The sequence below is a fragment of the Miscanthus floridulus genome, chromosome 10 (genome assembly GCF_019320115.1).
Source record: "Miscanthus floridulus cultivar M001 chromosome 10, ASM1932011v1, whole genome shotgun sequence".
NCBI classification, from domain to species: Eukaryota; Viridiplantae; Streptophyta; class Magnoliopsida; order Poales; family Poaceae; genus Miscanthus; species Miscanthus floridulus.
In genome coordinates, this window is record NC_089589.1 from 32,258,985 (window position 1) to 32,272,650 (window position 13,666).

The 13,666-nt window shown below is 47.4% G+C and overlaps 1 pseudogene; it reads left to right on the plus strand.

The window, feature by feature from the left end:
* The first annotated feature begins 12,003 nt into the window (after nt 1-12,003).
* Nucleotides 12,004-13,016, plus strand: LOC136488359 (uncharacterized; annotated as a pseudogene).
* The last annotated feature ends 650 nt before the right edge of the window (nt 13,017-13,666 follow it).

A 13,666-nucleotide genomic window follows, 5' to 3' on the forward strand; every position in this document is an offset into this window, starting at 1 on the left:
GCACAAATGGGCCCACCTCCCTCACATGCTTCCAGATGAGGATGTCGACATTCTGGAGCCATAGCAGGCGTCGTCCACAATTTCGCCAATCCGGCACTTGCCCCACTATGCAGCTACCGCACGAGCGCGCGCTCAGCTTCCAAATCCCGAGTCCAAAATTCAGATGTCGTCCGAGCGTGCCGGGCCTTTAAGAAGAGACCCATAGTTTCATCCCGAACCATGCCGACGCCACTACACCAGGCAAAGCTCTGCCGGGTTTGAACCTCACCACCGCCGCTACCATCATCGATCGCAACTACCGGGAGGAGCTCGATCACAACGGCGGCTCGCCGCCGCTACCGTCGTCGACCACGCTGCCAGGAAGAGGTCGGCCACAGCGGTAGACCAAGCCATTGTCGTTCATCTTCTCCAACTCTGGTGTCGTCGTCTTCCTCTTCGAGCTGTAGCCATACCTGAGGAGCCAGGATCCGTCGCCGTCCTCGTCGGGTTGGCCGGTCGGGTGCTGTAGCCATGCGTCAGCTTCACCTTCACCGACCATGACTGCTTCCTCTTCACCATGCAGCAGCATCCCGTGGACGAGCTAACCCGGTCTTCTTCTGCCAGCCTGAGCCTTCCTCCTCATCGGCATGGCTTTGAGCAGGAGCGGAGTTTGGACTAGCTCCGTCCGCAGGGGTTTGAGCAGGTGAGCACCGCCGACGAACAATACTCGATATCATTTACATTTATTCTGTACATGCTGGGCTATAATAGAACTAATCAAGTCTGCACTTTTTGCTTGTAGAAGTGATGGAGAACTTGAAGATGGCTACAGACGAGGCCAATGATCTTATTAGATGCGTATGTATATGGGTGTGATTGTATTAGTTCATCAATCGTGTATGGGTTTATTGGTTGTTTTTTCTGTATGTACAATGGTGTGATTATTGTATGCATGTGGGCTGTGATTGACTATGTATATGAGCTTAGTATGAATTCAGGGTTCATATTTTGGTTGTAATTGATTTTTTCTGTATGTACAATGATGTGATTATTTGAATTTTTTTTTTGGCGGAAAAATATATTGTAGGGGCGGTTCTAGACTGAACCGCCCCCTACAAACAGGTGTTATAGAGGCGGCTGGTACTACGACCGCCCCTACAAATCGATTTGTAGGGCCGCCTCTATAAATTAATTTGTATGAGCGGTCTGGGAACCGCCCCTACAAATGCATGATTTGTAGAGACGATATGGTAGGGGCGGCTGGCCGAGCCACCTCTACAAAGCCTCACTAGCCGCCCCTACAAATGATATGTGTAGTAGTGGGAGACGATGAAGGCACTGATCGGCGCGGCAAGGGAGAGGTGATGAGGTAGGTGTGGAAGACGAAGTTGAAGGCAACGTGGAGACAGAACAGAAGCCGCCGTCGTGGCGCTCTGCGTACTGCTAGCTGCATGTGCCCATGACCTGACTACCGCTGCTCCACTTTGCAAGCGTATCATCACATCGTCATTTTGAGGGGTTCTCCCTCTGTAATAACCGTTTGATCTATACGCCGTGCTATATCAGTCATCCGTCATGCGTGATCTTACTCTTCCCCTATAAAAACCGTTAGATCTACACGTTGTGCTATATAAGCCCTCTGTCATCCGTGATCTTACATGTAAGATGTAAGACTCCTATTCAATCTCAAGCACGTCTCACGGTACGTCTATAATCCCACCTGCCATAAGTCACGTTTATTTTAGGTACCTTGACGTGCACCATCTTTTTTAAAAGGTTTATTTTACGCAATCCTTGAGGCTCCTGGTCCTTCCTGCACGGTGCTTCCTTGGTCCAGAAAGTAATCACCAGCGATGCGTATGAGTAACTGCGGCCCTGTAGGGGACTGTGACGCCTAAGAGGGGGGTGAATTAGGCAACTTAAATTCTAACTCTAAACTATAGCCTCTTTTTCTACCCTTAGCAAAATCTATGCAAAAGATAAACTATCTAGATATGCAACTATGGTTTTGCTAGTGTGTTGCTATCTCTACCGCAAAAGGAGTAATGTAAACAATATAAATGCGGAAGCTAAAGAGCAAGGTAGAGATATGCAAACTCCCGTTGACGACTTTGGTATTTTTACCGAGGTATCGAGAAGCGCGCAAGCTTCCCCCTAGTCCTCGTTGGAGCCCCTCGCAAGGAATCCCTTGCAAGGGCCAAGCTCCTGGTCGGGTTACTCCGTGGATAGCCTCGGGTCTTCCCCACGCGCAAGTGGGTCTCCGACGTGCCTTCCGGCAAGCCTCTCCCGGATGCTCCCCGCCATCTTCACTATCAAGCTTTCGGCCGAAATGTCGCGGGCCTTGTTCCCTCCGGTACACGGTGGAGGCCACACCACAAACGCGGTTGGTGTGATCTCGCAAGACTACAAGCCCCTCCGATGTACAACAATGGTGCGCGCAAGCACCGGGTAGTAAGAGGTATGCAAACCTCACTAAACACTAGGCCTAAACCTAGAGCAAGCGCATAAGCGATGGTCTAATCAACCTAAGCACTTCGCAAAGCACCTACACTAATCACCTAATGAATCACTAAGCACTATGCAAGTGGAGATCACTAAAATAGTGTATCAACACTCTTGGTATGTTTCCTCAGCTCCACACATATCAAATGGACGGTTGGGGGTTCTATTTATAAGCCTCACTGAGAAAGTAGCCGTTGGGGACGAAATCCCGCTTTTCTGCTACTGACCGAATGCTCAAGTCGTCCTGATCGGACGCGTCCGGTCGTCCCGACCGTTAGAGCCGCGATCAACTGATCGGACGCTGCCAGCGTCCAGTCATATGCCACCGGACGCGTCCGGTCATAATTTCGCCGCTCTGGAACCTTTCTGTACTCGATCGGATGCTGCAGTCCAGCGTCCGATCGATTTGCCGCCAGCGTCCGGTCAATACTGATCGTGTTGCTGGGATGATGAACAGTGCCATCGGTGCGTCCGGTCATTTTACTGTTCAGCGTCCGGTCGCTGCTGCTGACGCCTTCTATTGCTGAGCCTCTTGATCGGAGAGTCCGGTCGCTTTCCGTCAGCGTCCAGTCCAGCGTCCGATTACTTCTGTGAGCTCGTTTCTTCGCGATCTTGCGCCCGGCTTGGTTCCTATCTTCGTGCTTGGACTTTGCTTGATATCTTGGGTCTTCTCATATGCTTCTAGGGTCTTGCTTAAGGTGTTGATCGTGGGATCATCACGTCATGTTCGTCCAAGTCACGTTTTGCACCCTATTGAACTACAAAACAATCACTTGCAAATTTATTAATCCAATTTGGTTGTGTTGGTCATCAAACATTAAAATCCAAAGTAAATAAGCCTAGGGTCCATTTTCCTTACAGGCTCCTCTCCGTCTTCAACCTAGGGCTTTTCTGTGGATTGGGTGAAGTGGATAGATGAGATCAGAGATTATTTTCGGGAGCCCAACCATTTAAAAAGGTGTCAAGTCAAAGTGCAACAATATATGCAGCTGAGGCATCCTAACAAACAAACAATTTGAATCTTATTCTAGACGACCCAATAAAATCGATCAAGCTACCTTTATTGTATATTAATAATTTAATTAATATTTCCATTGCATTTGAAATAGTTTTTACAAACACGTGCGTGTCGCACATGCATATTTGCTAGTGAATATAAATGGATGGCTTAGATGGTGCTTGGTGGGTTCAGAAGCGAGACAGACGGATGAAGACGTACTGATGGATAGCAATGACTGCTCAGGCTTTTTTTTTTTTTTTTTTTTTTTTGAAAACGGCTGCTCAGTTTTCGTGCACCAAGATGTGAACGAATATTGTGCATGACTGGATGGAGAGGATGCTTCGGGTTACCTTTGCAACCGACATGCATAATATAATAATGGATTCACTATATGACATAAAAGGAGGAACCATGGCTAGTGGAATACCAAGAGAAATATCTGTGTGGTGGTGAGTGAGGAGCCCATGAGGCAAGGCCGTAGGAGTTGAAGCGCAAGTGAGGAGCGCGAGGCAAAGTGGCAATTAAAGGATAGTTGAAAGTTGATGATGTGGCTGCATAAGAAGCTACAAAAATCAGGTAGTGGGGTTCTCCTATTTAGGTATAGAAGATATGTAGATAATTCCTTGTGCTTGTTACATTAAAGACGTACACAAACACAATACTAAAAGTAACTATGGTATGGCCACGGTTCAATAATAATATTAATTTGAAAAAATAACAAAAAATCAATTATTAATGCATGATCCTTAATGGAAAAATATAGAAGAAAAAATGGTAGAGAAATGTAGCCACTATACCCAAGTAGCCTAGAAAAGTTAGAGCATGTGGATTGGCACTACTATAGCTGAGATCTTTAGAGGCAGCTGGGAAGCCTCTATAGAGGCGGCGGGCCTAGCCGCTTCTAATTTTCCACCTCTATAAATTGTTATCAATTTTTAGAGGTGGTTCGGAATACAACACCAAAAGATAGCAAAAAAAAATATGGGAAGGCCCAACAAGGCAACCACAAGCAGGTCTGTCACAAGTCATTATCTCATCTAACCATTCCACCCATACATTACTTGTGACCACATGAGTTATTCTTTCTCCTCGTATTATCTTCATCTATTTTTTAAAATAAGTATTTGGCACCATAAATGAATTCAAACGAAAAAGTTTTCAATTGCAAAGTTGCAGATATCATCGAGTTCTTTTGATTGTTTCTCCATCCGAGGTCTTTAAAAAATTAGAATTTCAATTGTGGGAAATTCAAACGCAATTTTCCTTAGAGCCAGCAGGCCTTCCCCACAAGCAAGTGAATCTCCACTTTGCCTTCTCCCATACCTCTCCCCGCCGTCTTCACTATTGAGCTTTCGGCCAAAATGTCAAGGGCCTCATTCCCTCAAGTACACTGGTGGCGACCACACAACAAACGCAGTTGGTGTGATCTCCACAAGACTACAAGCCACCCGAGTACAACAATAGTGCGCACAAACATTGAGTAGTAAGAGTTTGTGCAAAATCTCACTGAACACTAGGCCTAAACCTAGAGCAAACGCATTTATCGGTGATCTAACTAGCCTAAGCATTGCGCAAAACACCAACACTAATCACCGAGTGATTCCTTAAGCACTATGGTGGCTAGAGCAACTAGAGATGAGCCTCAACTCACTAGCACCTTCCTTGAGCCCTAACTTCTGCAAAAGAGCCAACCAAGGGGGTATAAATAGCCCCAAACAACAAAAAACTACCCGTTGGTGGAGTGCTGCACTTTCTGCTGACCCACTGGAAATTCCGGTGCCTATGACCAGAAAATTCCAGTGGTGCTACATGTACTAGCTGTTTGAATTCGACCGTTAGATCTACTGACTATTGGGAGCCGTTTCTCCGATGCTTTCTTTGGTGACGTCACCGGAAGATTCTAGTGGCTTGTTTGTGCCCTTGGGTTCTCCTCTGGTTCTTCACCAGATAAGACCCTTTCTCTGGTGATGTACAATAGAGATTTCCCATGCTCTATTTTCCCTAGAACCTCTCTGGATGCAAACTTATGTTCTGGTGTTGCCTAGCTTTGTTAAGCCAGAGTTTTCCGGTACTTTGATTTCTTCTCTATAGAAGTATTGTCGGGGACCATTTTCTCTGGTGCCCTATTTGAGGTCATACCGAACTTTTCCGGTGCATGCAATCTACATGAGCTTGGCTTCTTTTCTTTATGTTTTCACACATCTATGCTTTTTCCATCTTGTGACTTGGACTTCTAGTGTCTTCTATAGCAGCTCAAGTGTCTTGCTTTGGGTGTTGATTACTTTGATCTTCACATTGCCTAAGTCCAAGCAAACCTTGTATCCATTTGAACTATACCTTGTATACTAGTAAACTTTATTAGTCCAAATGGCCAACCTTGTATGGTAGTTTTATTTGTATTTAGTAAGCTCCTACATAGGCACTTTTGATGATGTGGCAATGTTTCTAAGAAGGGATAGAAGAATTGAGTTTCATGGGATGAAACTCTCTTGTCACGATTACCAACTCTTTATGAGTCATTAAATTAAATGTCTATGAAACCATAAAATGGAACTTTCCATTGATAATGGTGTTTCATTCATGTTTCATTTTATTCTATATGACATGATAATCTTGGAAATAACGCCATGAAACTCCTTACTGAGAATGGCCTAACTAGTAGCTGTCGATAGTATTGCTACCTCAGAAGGTTCATGTAGGGAGTAGGATGTGTGGGTCTCCTTTGGAATCTTGCTCACAAGGATTCCAATCCCTTGCCCCTTGTTGTGCAGCCAGCTAGCTAGGTGGCAAGGAAGGGCCGCGGCAGCGACCTGGCCCTAGTGCTGGCCTAGGTGCATGTTTGGCCATGGCCAGGCCATGAAGAACGACAGCTGCCAGCCGACAAAGACAGGGGTGGCGGGCTGCAGGTAGGACCGTAGGAGGCGGCTTGCTAACTTGTGGAGGAGAAGGAGATGGGACAAGTTGTGGAGGAGAAGGACAAGGGACAGGCCGCAAACAAGCAACAATAATTGGGAAGGGTAGACGCCGGACGTCGGATGAGGACGTGGCGAGTGGGAGGGGTGCGACTGGTGGCTATTGTTGGGGAGGGTCTGCGAGTTGGGCTACTTAGGGGGGCTATTGGGCTAGGTCTAAATATGTGCTCCCAAAAGTTTTGGCACACGATCGAGGTTGTAGCCCCCTCGCCCCTCAACCTAATTAGGGTATTTGAAAATCTTGTAAATTTTCAAATATGCTAAAAACCAAGCACAACCTATTTTTTGTGAAACTGGCATTTTTTAATTTAAACTCTTTCCTTAATGCTATGTTTAAGTTTTCGGTTAAGCTATTTAGCAAAAAATTCTTTCCAAAAATCTGAAAAAATCTAGATTCTTGGTTTGGAAAGTAGAATTTTATCATGTATTTCCGGTCATACATGCTCAAGTGAAATCTAAAGTTCCTTAACAAATTAAAACACATAATCAAAATTAGGTTTTAATGCAAACACAGACTTAAAACAGTTCAAAACAAGCTCAAAGTGATGCATCTAATGCAAGAAACACAGAATGTATGTTCATTTAATCAGTTTTAAGAGTGTTTTAAGTTAAATTATTTAAATATGCATTGAAATTTTAATATATGAGTTATGGTATAAGACAGAATCCTAAGCCCTGGAAAATCAAAGTTAAGTCCAAATTTTCAGACAAAATCAGCTTACGTAGCTTGGTCCAAATTTGGAACCTCCAGATATGCTCAAAAGTGAAGATAAGCTTAGGCCTTGTTTAGATCACCTCCAAATTCCAAGTTTTTTCACTCTCTCTCCATCACATCAATTTTTGGACGCATGCATGGAGCATTAAATGTAGGTAAAAAAAAAAACTAATTACACAGTTTGGTTGTAAATCACGAGACGAATCTTTTGAGCCTAGTTAGTCCATGATCAGACAAAGTCTGTCAAATACAAACGAAACATGCTACAGTGTCCAGATTGCAAAAATTTGCAATCTAAACAAGGCCTTAATAACACCCAGCGCATGAGCACATGACATGGTTGTGCGTGTCTGATTTGCCGTGCCAACACATGTGACGTGAGAACGCACTACAGGAGAGCCTGGCTTTGCCGAGTGTCGCCGGCTTTGCCGAGTGCTAAATGTCGGGCACTCGGCGAAGACCGGCACTCGGCAAAGCTCTCTTTGCCGAGTGCCCGGCACTCGGCGAAGACCGGCGCTCGGCAAAGAGCCTCTTTGCCGAGTGCCAGGCACTCGACAAAGGACGGCCCTTGGCAAAGAGCTGACGGGGTACTTGCCGTCAGCTTTCGCCGAGTACCCCCCGTTAGGCACTCGGCAAAGAGTCTTTGTCACTCTTTGCCGAGTGCCAGAGTTGGGCACTCGGCAAAGTTTTTTTTTTTGCCTCCAAACTTTTTCTTCAACCCTTACACATTAAGTTGAAGTACATCCTCAAATTTGGCACATTTCTCGATCTTTTTGCTATATATCCTTAATTTATTTCATTTAATTGCATTTTTCCGGGAAATGTAAGTTTGAACTGCAGGTGCATCGAATCATGGAATTCGACGAGTGGAAAAATGATATTCGTGTTACTTATTGTATTTTGAGGCCGTTTCCAGGAGCATGCCCGAAGTTTCAAACATCTCACGCACAAAACATGGCGACAAAATTGCGGGTGAAGTGTTTTTTAATTATATAAAATGCAAACGAAGTTCAAAAATCATGAAACTTGGTGACGCGTCTTTACATCACATGTGGAGGCTATGGTAAAAATTTGAGAACATTTCGCGCACGTTGTCACGTAGGATGGTTAGAAACCTAGAAACCCCGCCGCTCCGGCCTGCCCGCCCCAACCGTGCGCCCGCCTCTCCTCCCCTCCCCTCCCCTCCCCTCCGCGCCCCACCCGCGCCCCCGCCGGCGCCGCTGAACGCCGGTGGCCCACTGCCGCCGAAGAAGGAGAGGGAGGGCCGCCTTCACCTCCCCTCCCCGTGGGGGCCGCGCCTAGCCCCCCCCCCTCGCCGTCGGTTCTTGGAGGGGAGGAGGCAGAGATGAAGTAGGAGGAAGGAGAAGAGGAGAAGGAGGAAGGGGAAGAGAAGGAGAAGAAGAGGAAAAGAAGAGAAGAAGGGGAAGAAGGAGAGGAGGGAGGAAGAAGGAGGAAGGGGAAGAGAAGGAGAAGGAGGAGGAAGGAGGAGGAGTTCTCGGCGTCTTCTTCTGCGCGTGCACGTCCTGCCACCGCCCAAGGTATATGCACCGTCCCTTTGTGAATGTCGGCCTTCGTGTCGTTGTGAATGTCGTGAATGTCGGCCTTCGTGCCCTTGTGAATGTCGGCCTTCGTGCCGTTATTTTTTGCAGGTTTTGGAAACCTCCCTGTACAGGGGAGGTTCTACCGAAATTTTCAACTTATAGTGTTGTGTTTCTTGTTTTGCAGAGCAGGACCTGTCAGAGGGGACCCGTAGTACCTAGGCGACCACGATCGTCTTCGTCGGTGCTGCGGTCCTGCCTACACAGCCTCGCCTCGCCACTGCACCGACTCGCCACTGCCCCGCTAGCCTGACTCCACCGCCACCCTAGGTATAAATAACCTCTCTTCCTTATCGTTGTCGTAGATCGGTGTAACCCAGTTAGGCGTCTCCCGTCCGAAAGAGATACGGTTGGAAGTATGCAGATCTTTGCATATGTATAACCGTATCTGTTTCGGATTGTCCACGTTTTCTGGACAGCCCGTGGATGCATAGACGAGGTTAGTTTCCATGGTCTGCTCCAATCCGAGATAGAGTTTTGGCATCACCTCCGTGTTGTTCTCCGGATACACACTCTCCCTGCCAGGACGTGTATATGGAGAACAGCGGGGAGGTGCTACCAAAATTCTATCTCGGCTTGGAGTAGACCATGGAAACTAACCTCGTCTACACATCCGCGGGTGGGATTAGGACCTATCCTCACCTATTAGATAGTAGGAACACCACGTAGATGCAGTTGATGGTTACGTTACTCGTTGATATCTATTTTAGAGGATGGATGACCGTGAGTGGATGTACATGGGATACAGAAGTCAGAGTGATTTCAGCACTGAATGGGGGCAAAAGACCGAGGCTTTCTTGGACCGTGCATTCGGTAGGGGTGCGAATAGAGCGCATCTAATGAAGTGTCCCTGCAGCATGTGTGCAAATAGAAAATGGCAAAAGAAGGACAACATGGGTATACATCTTCAGAAGCATGGCTTTATGTCGGACTATACCCGGTGGATCCACCACGGTGAAGCCCATCGGATGAGAGAGGAAGTGGTGAGACCACGCCTCGAGCATGTTGATGATGATGGCGGGGTTGCAGACATGTTAGATGACTATCAACAAGCACAGATCCCTGATGGACATGCGGAGGAGACGGAGGCATCCGCAAAGGCGTTCTATGACATGATGTCTTCGGCACAGAAACCCCTTCATGATCAGACAACGGTTTGTCAACTCGATGCCATTGGACGTGTGATGGGGTTCAAAGCCGAGATCAACATGGGTTGACAACACTTCGATGGTATGTTGGCCTTGATTGCTAGCATGCTTCCGGAGGGCCATGTTCTGCCAAAGAGCTTGTACGAGTGCCAGAAACTCCTTGATGGACTCAAGATGCCTTACGAGCAGATACATGCTTGTCCGAATGGGTGTGTCCTCTTTAGGAAAGAACATGAGCATGAAAAGTACTGTCCGAAGTGCAAATCCTCCAGGTACCTGGAGGTAGACTCTGGGAATGGCCACAAGAAGCAGCTTACCGTCCCGATGAAAATCTTACGGTACCTCCCGTTCGTGTCGAGGATCCAACGGCTATACATGAGCGAGGAATCCGCTAAGCAGATGACGTGGCACAAACAGGGCACATGATACAATCCTGACAAGATGGTACATCCGTCCGATGGTGAAGCATGGAACCACTTTGATGGCATTCATCATGAGAAAGCATCAGAGCCTCGTAACGTACGTGTTGCGCTGGCAACAGATGGGTTCAATCCTTATGGTTTGATGGCTGCCCCCTACACATGTTGGCCCGTGTTCGTCATCCCCCTCAATCTCCCCCCCCCCGGCGTCGCCTTTGAACGTCAGAACGTATTCTTGTCATTGATAATTCCTGGACACCCGGGGAAGAAGATGGGTGTCTTCATGGAGCCTCTGATTGATGAATTGGTCAGTGCTTGGGAGGATGGGGTATGGACATACGACAGAGCTACAAAGACACCCTTCAAAATGCACGTTTGGTACCAGTACTCCATGCATGACTTCCTAGTGTATGGGATATTCTCCGGTTGGTGTGTCCACGGGAAGTTCCCATGTCCATTATGCAAGGATTGTCTGAGGTTCATCTAGCTCAAGAAGGGTGGCAAGTATTCGTCGTTCGACAAACATCGTCAACTCCTCCCCCCCGAGCATCCATTCAGGCAAGACACCAAGAACTTTACGAAAGGTGTTATAGTGACAGAACCTGCACCACAGATGATGACTGGTGCCAAGGTTCATGCTCAGATAGATGCTCTCGTGGAGAATCAAGAAGGTGATGGCTTCGTGGGATACAGCGAGGAACACATGTGGACTCATAAGTCGGGCTTGACGAGGCTCCCCTATTTTGATGACCTTCTTATGCCACATTAGATTGATGTCATGCACACAGAAAATAATGTCGCCGAGGCACTCTGGGGAACAATCATGGAAACTGAAAAGTCAAAGGACAACCCTAAGGCTAGAGTGGACCTGGCAGAGTTGTGTGATAGACCACATCAAGAGATGCATGCTCCTGGAGGCGGCAAGACATGGAAAAGGCCTAAGGCAGATTTCGTCTTGACCCCCAGACAAAGGAGGGAAGTACTCCAATGGATCCAGACGTTAATGTTCCCTGATGGGTATGCAGCGAATCTGAGGAGGGGAGTGAGATTAACTACTCTCTGAGTGAACGGGATGAAGAGTCACGACTACCACATATGGATTGAGCAGCTTCTTCCGACGATGGTTCGAGGCTTTGTCCCTGAGCACATATGGACAGTGCTGGCAGAGTTGAGCTACTTCTTCTGCCAGCTCTGTGCCAAGGAGTTATCTCGGACTGTGATTGCTGACTTGGAAAAAGTGGCACCTGTCTTGCTTTGGAAGTTGGAGAAGATCTTTCCACCCGGCTTCTTCAATCTGATGCAGCATCTGATATTGCACCTCTCGTATGAGGCTCGGATGGGGGGGCCCGTGCAGGCCCATTGGTGCTATCCAATCGAGAGATGCTCGGAACAAAGCTCGGACAGAAGGTCACCAAGAAGGACATCCGAGAACAAGACTTGACGCTGACCAAACCCCAGTTCCTTGAGGTAGCTAAAGAACATTAAAATTGGTTCCTTTTGAGATTAAGTACGAATCACTTGTTTTTCTAATATGTCAACTACTTGATGACGTGTAGGTGATTCCTTGGTGGTGCAACGGGTGCCCCGTGGCTTGGGCGAAGATGGTGGACATGTGGTTAAGCGCGGAGTGGGCTGCTCAGCATGCGGCTGCCCGGCAGCGGTGTTTGTTCATGCCAGGTGTATCACACCATTAAGGCAACCGCAACCTCTCCGGATACGCCCGAGCATGGGTACATGGTCATGTTTCTATTCTTCTTGCTTTCGTTGAACTCAGCAAAGAATTCTAATCATCTTGTTTTCGTTCTTGCAGTTTGCGGCACATCAAGGCCAAGAGTGCTCCAACTTTGCCGCATTTGCCATGGCACACAAGGGCAAGGCGTCGTCCGACGTCTCCTTCAACCCGGATGACCAGGCCGAGGCGTACACAAACTCGAGCGCCTATGAGAAAATCATAGAGTACACGGCGGTGGCAAGGTCGATCCATGGGCCGGAGTATGATCCACGGACCGACAACATTGATGCAAACACCGTCATGAGGATTGGACAAGGCAAGAAGCATGGCCGCTACTGGATTGGCGACAGCGTGATCGACACGGCCTCTACTCCCACTCTCTCCCAGATCCGAGCACAGAGCACGATCGCCTCCTCACTCCCGGCGATACGCTCACGGCCGGGCACTGCACAGCACCGGGTCGACACACTCCAGGTTATTCATGTTTTACTCATCGTACATTGATCTTTACACAACTCTATTTCCTTTGCATTATTGTAACATTAGCTTTGCAACAATTTGTAGGCCCAGGTGGAAGAAGCAAACAGGAGGGCCCAGGAGCTGGAGCTAGGGTTGGCGGCCGAGCGGGGCGCACGGGTGGCCGACAAACTCGCCCAGGAGAAAAGGTTGGCGGACATTATTGCCTGGATGCAAACTACGACGGGTGCTGCTATGCCTCCTGGGTTAATGGGTCCACCTCAGCCTCCTCACTCCGCTACTCCAGTGAGTAATGTCACACATGCAAGGAATTGCTACAATCGCTATTCAACTAATCTTGTCTCATGCAATCTCTTCTCCTGTGTGCAGCCTCAGTCGACGGGTTCGAACAACCCAGCTCAGGGCACTCCGAACGAGCAGATGTTTCCTTCCCCGTCGTCAGCAGGATGGCCACATCAAGGGCCGCTTCAGTGAGTAGCGCTTGTAGTTTCATGTCTTGTTCTCTACGCAATGGATTTCTGTCCGAGACAATGTTGTTGCCATGCATGTGTTATTGTGACATGTGGTGTTGGATTTGAACTACTTGTTGAATGATGTGGAATCCTGTCGAATAATGGATGGAATTACTGTGACATGTGGTGAACGGATGTGATATATATATATATATATATATATATATATATATATATATATATATATATATGTCATATGTCATATGTTGTGTTTGCAGTGATCGAAAGCAAAAAACAAAAAAAAACAAAAAATTTTGGTCACTTTGCCGAGTGTAACACTCGGCAAAGAGCCTTTGCCGAGTGCCTTTTGCCCTGGCACTCGGCAAAGCTGCCAAAAAATGCGCTACCAGGTCTCTTTGCCGAGTGCCAGCAGCAAAGCTGTGTACACTACCATGTGTTTCACAGCTTTGCCGAGTGCCAGGGCTCTGGCACTCGGCAAAGAATTTTCCAAAAAAAAATATTTTTTCTTTGCCGAGTGCCGTCTCAGCTAGGCACTCGGCAAAGATTTTTTTTAAAAAAACATTTTTTTCTTTGCCAAGTACCGGGTCAGTAAGGTACTCGGCAAAGGATTTTTCAAAAAAAAATATTTTTTTCTTTGCCGAGTGCCGGGTC